General features: G+C 33.3%; 1 long non-coding RNA gene across 1 annotated transcript in view; it reads left to right on the top strand.

Moving 5' to 3' along the window:
* Positions 1–12,689, top strand: part of LOC111087402 — a 69,329-nt gene that overhangs the window by 54,389 nt on the left and 2,251 nt on the right. Inside the window, exon 2 of the long non-coding RNA XR_002612105.1 lies at positions 1,450–1,551. This is a non-coding gene — a long non-coding RNA (uncharacterized LOC111087402). The remainder of the gene's footprint in view (positions 1–1,449; positions 1,552–12,689) is intronic.

Genomic DNA, 12,689 nt, shown 5'->3' with positions numbered 1-12,689 from the left:
ACACTGCTAAAATTAGGGACGGCTAGTCGCAGATAGCCTTCCCTAATTTGCGCGAAATTCAAACAAACATACTAAGGAAGGCTTGTTTGAGTCCTGTAATGCTGTCGTTCACTACAAATGGTAACGTTTTCCACTAGGCCGCGTGTTGATTTCAAACACTAAAAATATTAAATCAAACTTCTTTCAAATACACATCTTACTGTTAATATTCGGTAATAAACACTGGTTGAAAATATATAACTCTCTACAGAGATTCTGTCAAATCTTGTATGTGAGATATATTCTATATTACAAACGCTATTATAACAACTTTGCTTCACGTATTTATTTTATTATAACGTGTTCCTGTACGTGGGAATCGGTAAATGTTTGAACCCCTTTTTTTCAATGAGGAACGTCTATAGAATATATTATGTACAAAATATAAGTAAACGCTGTAATTCACTGTATAGATGGAAAGTGGCCTAGAGCACGTTATAAACCCAATTTCAAACTCTTTTTTTGTTAATCTTCTGTCTGAAGAATACGACAGAAGACTAATTGATTCATATAATCCACGCATCATAATTATAACGTTGAATGTTTAATGAGTGTGATGGGAAAGCCATCAGTAATTTGTGATAATAGAATAATCTGCTACATATAAGATATACGCAGTGTTAAATAAAGTTCATTGTTTTTGCTTGAAGGGTATGAGAATTATACAAAGGACAAGGGTCTATAAAATGAGCATATTTTTCCAATTTCTTTGCTTTCATATAACCTATTCATCTCCTCCCACCAGTACTGGAAGACAAAAGAAAAATATGAAACAATTGCTTTTAGTCTTGTCCTTAAAAATCTCGCACTTCACAAGGCATTTCATGACTCGCTAACCATAGTTTACCGTGATTATTATAAATCACTCAGTAAGCAGTGAGGCAAAAAAATACTGGTTCCGTAACTAAAAAAGTATTTCAATTTTATTGGACATTGGAATTTCTAATGTGTAACCATGCGACTGGTTCTACTGAGCGAATTGCACTTTTTTTTGGTTGATATGTAGAAAGTACATGAGATTATTGGTGTAGATTTTGTTTAGTGTATATCTTTTAAATGCTGTACGTTTGCATCATAAAATAAAAGGTTAAAACACTTCAAGATGAAACAAGAGATGAATTTTAACACTTTAATATTTACAATATTTTTATAGCAAAATAGCCAGCGCCATCTTTAGAGAATATTAACTTTTAATATTTTCTTGCCGCATTAGTATAAAACAATGAAGAGTGAAGTTGGTGAAAGATGTTATGATAATAACCGGATCCAAAGTAAGAAAAATGATTTCAAACAGAAATATTGCACAAGTGGGTCTTCATAGGACTCCATAGACGTAGAAAAATAATGACGTGGCAAAATACAAGATAATTGTTACAGATATACCCTATTAATATTATCGTTCTATTACAGGTGACGAAACTTCGATATTAGATGTCTATTTTTTGGTCATACATTATAGGAAGACATTAGAGACCTTTGTCCTCTAAATGTTAACAACAGAACATATATAATGTAAGTATTAATTTTGTCACTTTAGCCAATTAATTAAGATAACTTTAAAAAGTTTCATCCTGTTCTGCTTAAGACATATTAGTCAAACTGTCCTGACAGACATTTGTAAAACATTGTAATAGTGCGTACGTAATGACGATTGAGAAGTCCTTATAAGTAGCGACTTATAATGATCAAATCTAAATAACATAGCTATATATACTTTGGTGTGTAAATTGAACAAATTTTTATGTGAAATACTTTGAAAATGTACTTCACAAAAATAATATAATTTCACTATACAAGCGAAGAATAATGAACGTTCGATTATTGGCTGGAGAAATAATAACTATAAGCATGTAAACCTTCAACAACTGTTTTCGAAGTCAAAGCCAAAATTTTTTCGCTTGTATAAAAAAAAATGTTTTGTTAAGAGGTAAAAAATAATTTTAATTTTAATATTGATGCTACTTCAATTCTGTCACTATTATGACCATATATATCCATCTCTAGAGCATAGCTGTGGGAAGATATATAGGACACACCATATAACCTTTGTTATAACCTTGAAACTGTGATATATACCACATGTAAGCTTGGAAGTTTGTGCCACCATGAATATATAGTAATTCATTCAAACTTCCATTACTTGCAACACCAAAACAGCTTCGTTTTTTTAACATTCCATATTAATTGGACGAAAGTGCGCAAAAGAGTTCTTAGCTGCTACATCGAACCAATCTTGATGTACGGTTGCGAATCACGGACAATAAACAAACAAATGGAAAAATCACTTGTTGTGACCGAAATATAGTTTCTGTGTAGAATGTTTAGGGTTTTATACAGAAACTGGAAAACAACTGAAGAAGTTCAACCAAAAAAAAAAAACATTGATAACAAAAGTACGAAAAAAACAAGCAACATTCTGTGGTCATGTGATGGAACACTTGGTAACAAGTGGAAAATTGTGGGGAAAAGAAGTAGAGGTAGAGAACGAGAATAGATCCTGGACAGTTAAACAATTTGACTACACAAAGAGAATGTGACTGATGTAATCACAAGTGTCTGTGACCGGGAAAGGTCATGATCGTCTACGCTTCAAACCAAAGCACTTGATGATGACATTAACTGGGGAAAAATCGAAAAACTGTGAATGAAACTCAATAGACACCTAGTTTTAGTTTACGTAATGAATCAGTGTATTAATGGGTGTGTTTTAGTGAATGAAACTCAATAGACACCTAGTTTTAGTTTACGTAATGAATCAGTCTATTAACGGATGTGTTTTAGTGAATGAAACTCAATAGACACCTAGTTTTAGTTTACGTAATGAAACAGTCTATTAACTGATGTATTTTAGTGAATGAAACTCAATAGACACCTAGTTTTAGTTTACGTAATGAATCAGTCTATTAACGGAAGTGTTTTAGCATTTTTGAACAAAATCTGAAAAATACTCGAAATGGGATATTTAATTTTTATTTAATTAAACATTTTATATTTTTATTAGTAAAGAAAGAGTAAGAAAGGTATTTAATATAGACATGCACGAAAACTCCACTTGGCTGAGCCAAGAATAAAGTTGATTTCTGTATGAAGTTCTTCATTTGTATGTGAAAAACTCAATAATGAGTAGCTTTCTACTTGTGTACTGCAGCGTAATTATGATTACACTTCTTGGAGAAAATAACTTTAGAATGATATTCACTGTATGTTTAATTAAATTAAAGACAATTAATTAAGTTTTGTGCACTAATGCGTGTACAGTCGCTTTATGGCAATATTTACTTGTTGAATTGATATAGAAATTTTCATCTAACAGGTTACGCGTTGTTTGGTTCAAAATTGTAAGATAATACCTACGTTGTTGAAATACATTTTAGTAAGTTGAAACGTGTAGTGCCAGTTTCTATTTTCACGTCGTTCTGACTTTTAATTAACATTTGTGCAGTTTTTTAAATGTTGTGTTATTTATATCCAGCAGTTTTTCAATCTTACTAGTTTCAACTGGCAAGACAAATACGCAAGATACTATTCAATCTTACTGGTTTCAATCGGCCAAACAATACTTAAGATACTGTTCCTTCTTATTGGTTTCAACTGGTAAGATAATACTTAAGATCTGTTCAGTCTTACTAAATTAAACTGACATGATAATACTTAAGATAGTGCTCACTATTACTGGTTTCAGTCGGCCAAACAATACTTAAGATACTGTTCCTTCTTATTGGTTTCAACTGGTAAGATAATACTTAAGATCTGTTCAGTCTTACTAAATTAAACTGACATGATAATACTTAAACAATACTGTTCAGCCTTAATTGTTTCAATTGGCAAGATGATGCGAACTGTTCAGTCCTAAAACGTTTAGTTGATATTATTGACGTTTAATACGTTGTTTCAATGTCATTTAAACGTGGTTATCGATTAAAGAAAAACAAAACTTACGAACTGAAGCACCACGTTAAATAATAAAAATTTTATCAATTATTCATTAGAGAAATAACAAAACTTACGAACTGAGGCATCACGATGAAATATGAAAGTATTATTATTTATTTATGAAAGAAAAAACAAAACATATGGACCGAAACTCCACGTTGAAATATGAAAGTTTTATTAACCCACAAGCGTTCCAGTATTTTAAAAGAGTTTTTCATAATGTCTGACTACAACTGCGATATGTTCAGTTACAGTTAAGGTGCAATCTAATGACGAGCACTTTTAAAGAGCTATGAAGCTTGAAGGTTATTAAAACTTTTATATACGTATACAATAAACTACAGATCAACTTAGATATTTTAGTTTTTACACAGCACGGTATCTTGATATACATTTTGTTCTATTTCAATGATATGATTTAGCCATAGTTTTTCTGTGTTTAAAGTTTACATTTGACTTCATTGTTTTAGGTACTGTATTCTATATTTTTACAAATAGCATTCATATTGTAATGAAATGATAAATTTATAACTTTAAAGTATTATGTAACTGGCACAGAAAATTAACGTCTTGTCCTTACTAATACGTAAAGTATCCCGTGTGCTCAGTTTTAATGGCTTTGTTGTGTTTTTCGTTTACAAAAAGCTTTTGTGTGTATGTATGTGTTTCATTACTAAAAGTTAATTAATCGTACTTTATAAAAATTATGTTACGAGTCTCCTGCTGTCTTTGGAATTGCTTCCTACATTGTGGGCCGAGAGTGGCTTAGTGTTTAGAATCTGATATTGAATTTGAGTATTTTTGATTCGCCACTGTTAGCGCAGAAACGCACACCACATTTTGGGGTCGTGGATTCACTATATGCGTGTTGATCAAATTCTACTATTCAGTCAGACAAGAATAACTCAAGAACTGGCAATGGGTTCTGTTGACTAGTTGCCTTCTTGCTAATCTATCAGTTCAGGTAGCGCAGATACTCATTAGAATAGTTTGTGAAAATTCTACTATTCAGTCAGACAAGAATAACTCAAAACTGGCAATGGGTTCGTTGACTAGTTGCCTTCTTGCTAATCTATCAGTTCAGGTAGCGGCTTGAGTTATTCTTGTCTGACTGAATAGTAGAATTTTCACAAACTATTCTAATGAGTATCTGCAAACAAACATTATTCATCTCTCGTGATCAGTTTGATGATCATAATTACGCGCTACTGCCTTGCATTGCATTTTTCATTTAAACAAATTTCTGCTCAAGTAAAGCGAAGTCAACCTAAGAACCCACATTTAAGGAGTTTCCATCAGCTTACAAAACCAAAGACACAAAAGTCTATTAGAGCTACATAGGGGGACTTAAAAAGTATGCTGTCGAACGGGATTGGTTTGGTTCCAGTTACTCCATTCATCTTTTTTCACGAAAACAGCAATTGATTTTGATGAGTTGCCAGAAGCTGGTAAAGGTTTGAGTCATGAGCATTGGCCACCTACAAATCCTTGTTTATTATATTGTCAAAGGAACCAGGATATATGTCCATCTTCATTTGCGATGGCTTTTTGGATGGGTAGATTTTTCTTTTCACTAAACGCTCGTCTGTGCGAGGCTTTCTGCTTCTATAGAGAACACTAAAAGCTTTAAAGGCTGTAACGAAAATACCCCAATAATAGTCTACTATTAGCAGCATTGCATTTTCGAATGATCTGTAATTTGCCATGAACCAAATAAGTTGGTACTAAATATGTTGTCCATGTTTTCAGAGCTCGCATCTGCAACCCCTTCTTATAAAATGTATCACTTATTAATATTTCAAACAGAGTAAGTTTAAAACTCGTATCACAGAATTTCGTTTGCCAAAGAATTAAATTTAGTCCGTTACCTTTCTTTTGAACCGCCTATATATATATGTATATATACATGTATATATACGTCAACATATGAGTTTTTACAATTTAATGGTCATTCCATAAGGTAGTACGTTGCGCTCCAGATTTAAGAATATTTCTTTATAAGCTTTCTAAAGAAATTACTTATGGCGTACCTTATTCCCTTTCTTCAAAACCAACCTTTTCAGACTTTATTCAGAAACTTTATAACTCTCATCTCTGTAAAAAGTGAAATCGTTGGTTTTTGTAAAGAACATTAGCATAATGGTCTGCAGTATATATTAGATGAAAGAGTATTTATGCCTTGAAATATTGTACTAAATTATATCTAACTACTGATGCAAACAACACTGCTTATACACGAGTTTGCTAAGTTATCACTAAGTTGTAAAATAGAGAAAATTAGAACTGATTCAAATTATTGGAATAATGAATATGGTCTTTATATAATACCATCCTGTCATATTTCTTCGAGTCTCAATAGATCAGCTTACCTTTTTTTCACTCTGTATAAAGTAATTCTGTACTATGAAATGTCTTCAATTCTGTTCAAGTAAGCTAATATGAAAAGTAAAGTCGTGCTATCTCCCTTCTCTATTCTCTAAACTAGCTTACGTTACAATGCTGTAGTATCAACCCTCTTTTATTCTGTACCCAAAGTTAGCTCACAAAGTAATGCTGCACTGTCAAATGTCTTCCACCCTTTACTCAAAGCTAGCTCACAAAGTAATGCTGTACTGTCAAATGTCTTCCACCCTTTACTCAAAGCTAGCTCACAAAGTAATGCTGTACTGTCAAATGTCTTCCACCCTTTACTCAAAGCTAGCTCACAGAGTAATGCTCTACTGTCAAATGTCTTCCTCTCTGTACCCAAAGTTAGCTCACGAATTAATTTTATACTGGCAAATGTATTTCGCCCTGTACTCAAAGCAAGTTCACGAAGTAATGCTGAATTATCAAATTTCTTCCAACCTGTACTCATAAGCTAACTTGAAAGATAATGTCATGTTACTGTATATCTTCCCTTCTGTTCACGTGAGGTGACTCACAAAGAATTGTATGCTGTGAAATGTCTTCCATTACGTACACATAAGTTAAAATAAAGAGAGTGTTGTTTTATCAAATGTCTAACACTTTGTGCACGACAACTAACTTATAAAATACCGCCGTACTATTCCACTTCCTCTCTCTTGTTTATCTAAGCTAGTTCATGGAATAATGGCAAGATATCTTTTTTTATTTATCCGTGTTTTTCGTACAAGTTCTCATACCGTAGGTAAACTTTTTTCTTAAAAAATACCATTAACATATTTTTTTTCCTCTCAAATTCCGTTAGTTCAGGAGGATTTAGTAGGTTCTTAGAAACAAATATAAAGGATTAAGTTTTAATCAGAACTTTCTTATCATCTTCAAAAGCCACTTGTATAATCTTTGAAGTAAATATATCCGCAAGTAACATGTTCTGTTGTTTTTATGTCGCTGATACATATTAATTTAGAAACAAAAGTATATATATATACTATCCTCTTTCTCTCCGTGAAAAACTGTGGGTGTGGAATTCCGTGGTTCGCATCCCGTTACACAAAAATTAAAATAGAAAATCGCGTTTCTCATATTGAAGGCATCAGTGCATTATAAGAGTGACCGTCAAATCCTTCTAGTCTATCACTTCAAAATTAGGGATGGCTAGAGTAAACATCATTCTAGCAGCTTTGCGTGAAAATTTAACATGCACACAAAGTGGGGCTGACATGGTCTGGTGGCTAGGGCACTCGATTTACAATCTGAGAATCAGGAATCGAAACCTTGGGTGTGTTATAATGTAACGGCCAATTTCACTATTCATTGGTAAAGAGTAGCCTAAGGGTTGGCGGTGGGTGCTACCAGGCAGTTGCCTTCATTGTGGTCACCAGTTCAAATTTAAGGTTTGTTTGTTCAGAAGCACAAAGCTATATAATAGGCTATTTGTGCTCTGCCAACTACGGGTATTGAAACTCGATGTTTAGCGTGAGGAGCCCTCAGACATGCCGCTGAGCCACCAGGGAGCCGAAATTAGAGACGACGGCAAATGGCCTTACTAACTTTGCCACAAATAAATCGATAGTTAATAGCGAACTATAGTGACTGCGTATAGTTTTATTTAGACAATTTTTCACATTTACAGCGATGACGAACAATGCCTTTTTATTTTCTAATAGTCTTTTTTAATTTCTAAGTTTATGCAAATAGAATGAAATTCATTTCTAAAGCTTAAGATAAATAATAAAATATGTTTTCATCTAGAAACGGTAGGTGGCTTTTACAGCTAGACATATCGATCCAGAAAAGCTTCACAAAATACCGTGAAGCATTAGTACCAGAAAAATAAAATAAAATAATGGGCACAAACCGGAGACCATAAGATCGGCGAATCAAAAATATTTTGGAATAAAGATGTTACTTTAAGGTATGAAATTTGGAAAAATAATAGTACATACGCCGTTTTTATTTTATTGCTATGTGTATTTTAATGATGTATTTTATTTCTGCTTATCTGTTAAATACTCTTGTTTATCATATTTAACAGAGCATCTTCACATTTTGTAGACGAAATAAAAAACTTGAATGAAACGACCAAAAAAGAAGTCTATTTTTGAAAAGGTGGTAGCCTAGGGATCATTCTACATAAAAAAAATTTGTTTCAATAACTGTTAATTCTTACTTTTTTGTCCGATTTACAGAAGAGCAACGCGAATTCTTTTTGCGACCATCATTTCATAAGATATTGTTTTAATGCAGTTAAATATCACTTCTTTTCTCAACCTTTCGTTTAAAAGCCTTTGCCTGTCGAGGACATTGGATTTTCGCTAAAATATACGCAGTGGTTGGTAAGTAAAAACAAGAGGCTTCTCTTAAAACCACCAAAGTTACCCTAATGCAAAGTAATGACTAGGTTAGTAAGTTATCTCTAGCAATCTTTATTAATCTATCTCTCGAACCCAAGCTAACTCTGCACATCTACTTAACTAAGGACTGTATATTAATCACATTCTAGAAAGAAATTATGAGCATCAAGATGACGCTAATCGCTTATCCAAACCGACATTAGGAGTGAACATTAATCACTCTGGCTATGATATTTATTGAATAATATCCGTGCTTATAGAACTAGAGCACGTATGGTTTCTTGATGGGTTTACTGAGAGATATAAAAGTTGGTAAAATATTAAAGGCTTTGCCTGTGGAAAGAAATGTCTCACACCTACAAAACTTTGAAAACGCTTTATTTAGAGCTAAGAGAAAACTTGATGACATGGTAATCAGATAACGTAAAAGATTCTTCGAATAGTATAACGAAAACGAAACATAGCGTGAAACTTTCTATCCATAAATCAAAAACTACTTAAACTTTATAAACACCTGAAGAGCCTAATCTTATCTAAGCATCAAGAGGAGCTGGACAGTAATGTGGGAAACACATAGATCAAAAATGATTAAAATCTGTATTCAATGAATATATAATATTCTGCATTTTATGTTCTGTAAAATGCACACCATATTGAACGTGCTATTTTTGTGAGAGTTTCATAGTAGAAAATGACTTATTAAGATATTTAACCAATAAATGCGAGGTGATTATAAAGCAACTCCCCCCCCCCACACACACACACATTTACAGTTATTATGTCTTAAATCTTACGTATTCTAGGGGAAATCAAACTCTACACCCTTTTATTCAGGAAAGTTTGGCGTTGGTACGATTTGTTTAAAAATTATATTATATTGTGTTTGTATTTTTGTATTTTATGACAAGGTTACTAAGGCTCTCTGCCGCCGTCCCTAATTTTGAGCTGCTGATCAAAGGGAAGGCAGCCAGTCAGCAGCATTCTAACATCCACTATCAACGCTAAGGGATTGACTACCACTCGTATAACGCATCCACAGCTTAAAGTATGAGAAATATTTTTGTAGTATTGCACGGATTCGAACCCGGCTCGCCAACTTCAAAATTCAAAGCTCCATCACACGCTAAACTCACGCCAAATATTATACTATACACCTAACTCACTTTTATCTTTCAATATAACCAGATTACCGATCTGAATAAAATGCGTGAGAATGTGTAGAATCGGGCGAATGTTGTTTGACTGTTCTACAAAATAATGGCAGTCATACTTTGGTCAATTGGCAAACCTAAAGAGAATATGGACGCCCACTTTCTTGCAAGTGCCATGAAGACGTAAAACAATTAAATCGTCCGTACGAAACAAGTGGGTCCGTAAAACATGCTCCTCGTTCTTGGCGAAAAACAGCAGCCGAGGCTGCTCAGAATATCGGCATTTTCTCCGTCACATTTTTGGATGTGGTGGTTCCTAAAAGCAGATGCCTACTGGAATAACTCACGAAATTTCGAGAATTGAAAACGACGTTTAGAAAATGAGATTTTTAAGGATCAATTAACATTATCAAGAATAGATCCTGCTTTCATTAGCTTCATGTTTTGATAGGATCATTGTTGTTGCTGTTTTTTGTTATTAAGCACAAAGCTACATAAAGGAATATATGTGCTGTGCCCTCCACGGGTATCGAAACCCGGTTTCTAGCAGTATAAGTCCGCAGACATATCGCTGTACCACTGGGGGACCGTATGCTCAATGAGAATGATGGTAAACATACCTATTTGTTTTTGTGACAGTTTTTTTTTAAACACTCTTTACCGTATCCAAGCTTTTCTGAATAAAGTTTATGGACTTTCAAAGTGCCTCTTGTGAAATTTAATTACCCTAGGGTAAGTAGTTTTTAAGATATGCTAATTTTAAACATGTCGCTTTCTTTGTAACCACTTTTTAGAATTTAAACGTGCGCGTCGTGTTTTATGGGTGTGTTATGGCTAATTCACCTTCAATAATTACACACACACACACCATAAAAGTAGATTTAGAAAAAAATATATTTCTAAACGTTTTTAGCTTTAAAAAACTAAGATAGAGGCAGACAAGATACATTGCGACACATGCTGGTACTGTTCAAAAATAAAGTAGCTGAACCTGCTGAGTGTTCTGGAACAAGATGGGAGATCTCTGCTCTGTAGCTAATGATCCTCGAGGGATATCTTAGGAAAAGATGCATCCCTCTGGTGACCCTGGCACATGATTAGACACGAGCTTAAGTTGTTTCTCAGATTCCTGATCAACACCATTGTTTTAGAGGAAAACAAATGTACACATGGAATACATTTGTATTTGTCACGTTATCGTGTTGTTTTTTGAAGCGGCTGTTAATATGAATACGTATCTGCTAATAAAAACCATAGCAATAATATACGTCAAAAGTTTATCTAGAAATTGAATTCACACGGTAATGTGATTTGCCGTTTTTGTTTTTAATTTAGGATCATTCTTCTGTTAGAGTATCTTTTCTTCTCATAAGAAATCACACGGTAATGTGATTTGCCGTTTTTGTTTTTAATTTAGGATCATTCTTCTGTTAGAGAATCTTTTCTTCTCATAACCAGGGGCGTGTTCATTGGGGTAGCGTGGAGTGGCGTTAGACGTCTCATTGGAGAGCTCTGCACCCCAGCTGTCCCCCAAATGAGATATTTTATAATTCTCTAAATTGTGACTCCCACTGACTTGATAGTGTTAATGTTTTTCTCACCCCACAATCTAACCTTTTGGCCTCTTATGTCTCCAGATAAAGAGTTCTAGAAACGCATTATGAGTCATAACTTTTACCCTAAACTAATTTCCTTTTTTTTTGCCTGATTTCTGTGTGAGCCAGTACTGATTTAACAATAACCAACTAACTTACTTTTACTGTCAATAGTATTTTTTATTTAGATTTTGGAAACACGTCATCTGTCAGAGTTGTCAGCAAAGAACTGAGAATGTATGATTTAAAATAGCTGAGTAGGATACGTATAGGATAAACTTAAATATTCGGTGGGAACTCAGATATAATGTATGGAATTACAACCTCCGCAACCCACTTGAAGTAGAGCATGCTATTCAATGAATGAATTATTCACAGTATTAAAACTTGGTTACGTTCAGGCTGAACTCGCCATCACTTTTGCCGTTATCTCTTACCACTAATGATGGCTTAGAAGGATGGTCGTTTACCTTACTTCAGCGCGACTTCAATCTTTTATTTACAAACATCGAAAGCTAATGGATTATTTGCTCCCTACAAGTATTAATGACTGCGTAAGTAAGATTTAGTGTTCGTTGTGTCAGGCTGGATTGGACACATTGAGATTATATAAATATAGTAGCTTTACCTTGGCCACTGTTTAAATATAGAAAACACCGTACAAACATACTGCTACTCTCTTCTTTACTTTTACGACCGTATTAAGGTCTCTAGTTTTCGACTTTTTAATGTAGAAGATTAACAAGCTCTTCGTAAGTAATTAGAGTTTTGTATTAAGAATTATTTTCTCCAACAAAACTCTAACTTAAATAGTTAGAAGGTTTTGTATTAAGTTAAGAACGATTTTGTATTAAGTTAAGAATTATTTTTCTCAACCAGAACTCTAACTTAAATAGTTGTGAGTGTTTTAGTAAATTAATAATTATATTTTATAACCAGAACTCTACCTTAACTAACTAGAAAGTTTTGTATTAAGTTAAGAATTATTTTTCCTAACCAGAACTCTACCTTAAATAGTTAGAAAGTTTTATTAAGTTAAGAAATATTGCTCCTAATCAAAACTTTAACTTATATAGTTAGAAGGGTTTTGTATTAAGTTAAGAATTGTTTTTCCTAACCCGAACTCTACCTTAAATAGTTAGAAAGTTTTTATTAAGTTAAGAATTATTTTTACTAACCAGAACTCTACCTTAAATAGTTAGAAAGTTTTT

The sequence above is a fragment of the Limulus polyphemus genome, unplaced genomic scaffold (genome assembly GCF_000517525.1).
Source record: "Limulus polyphemus unplaced genomic scaffold, Limulus_polyphemus-2.1.2 Scaffold2110, whole genome shotgun sequence".
Classification (NCBI taxonomy): Eukaryota; Metazoa; Arthropoda; class Merostomata; order Xiphosura; family Limulidae; genus Limulus; species Limulus polyphemus.
The sequence above is the reverse complement of the archived record's forward strand: the minus strand, read 5'-3'. Positions and strand labels throughout refer to the sequence as shown.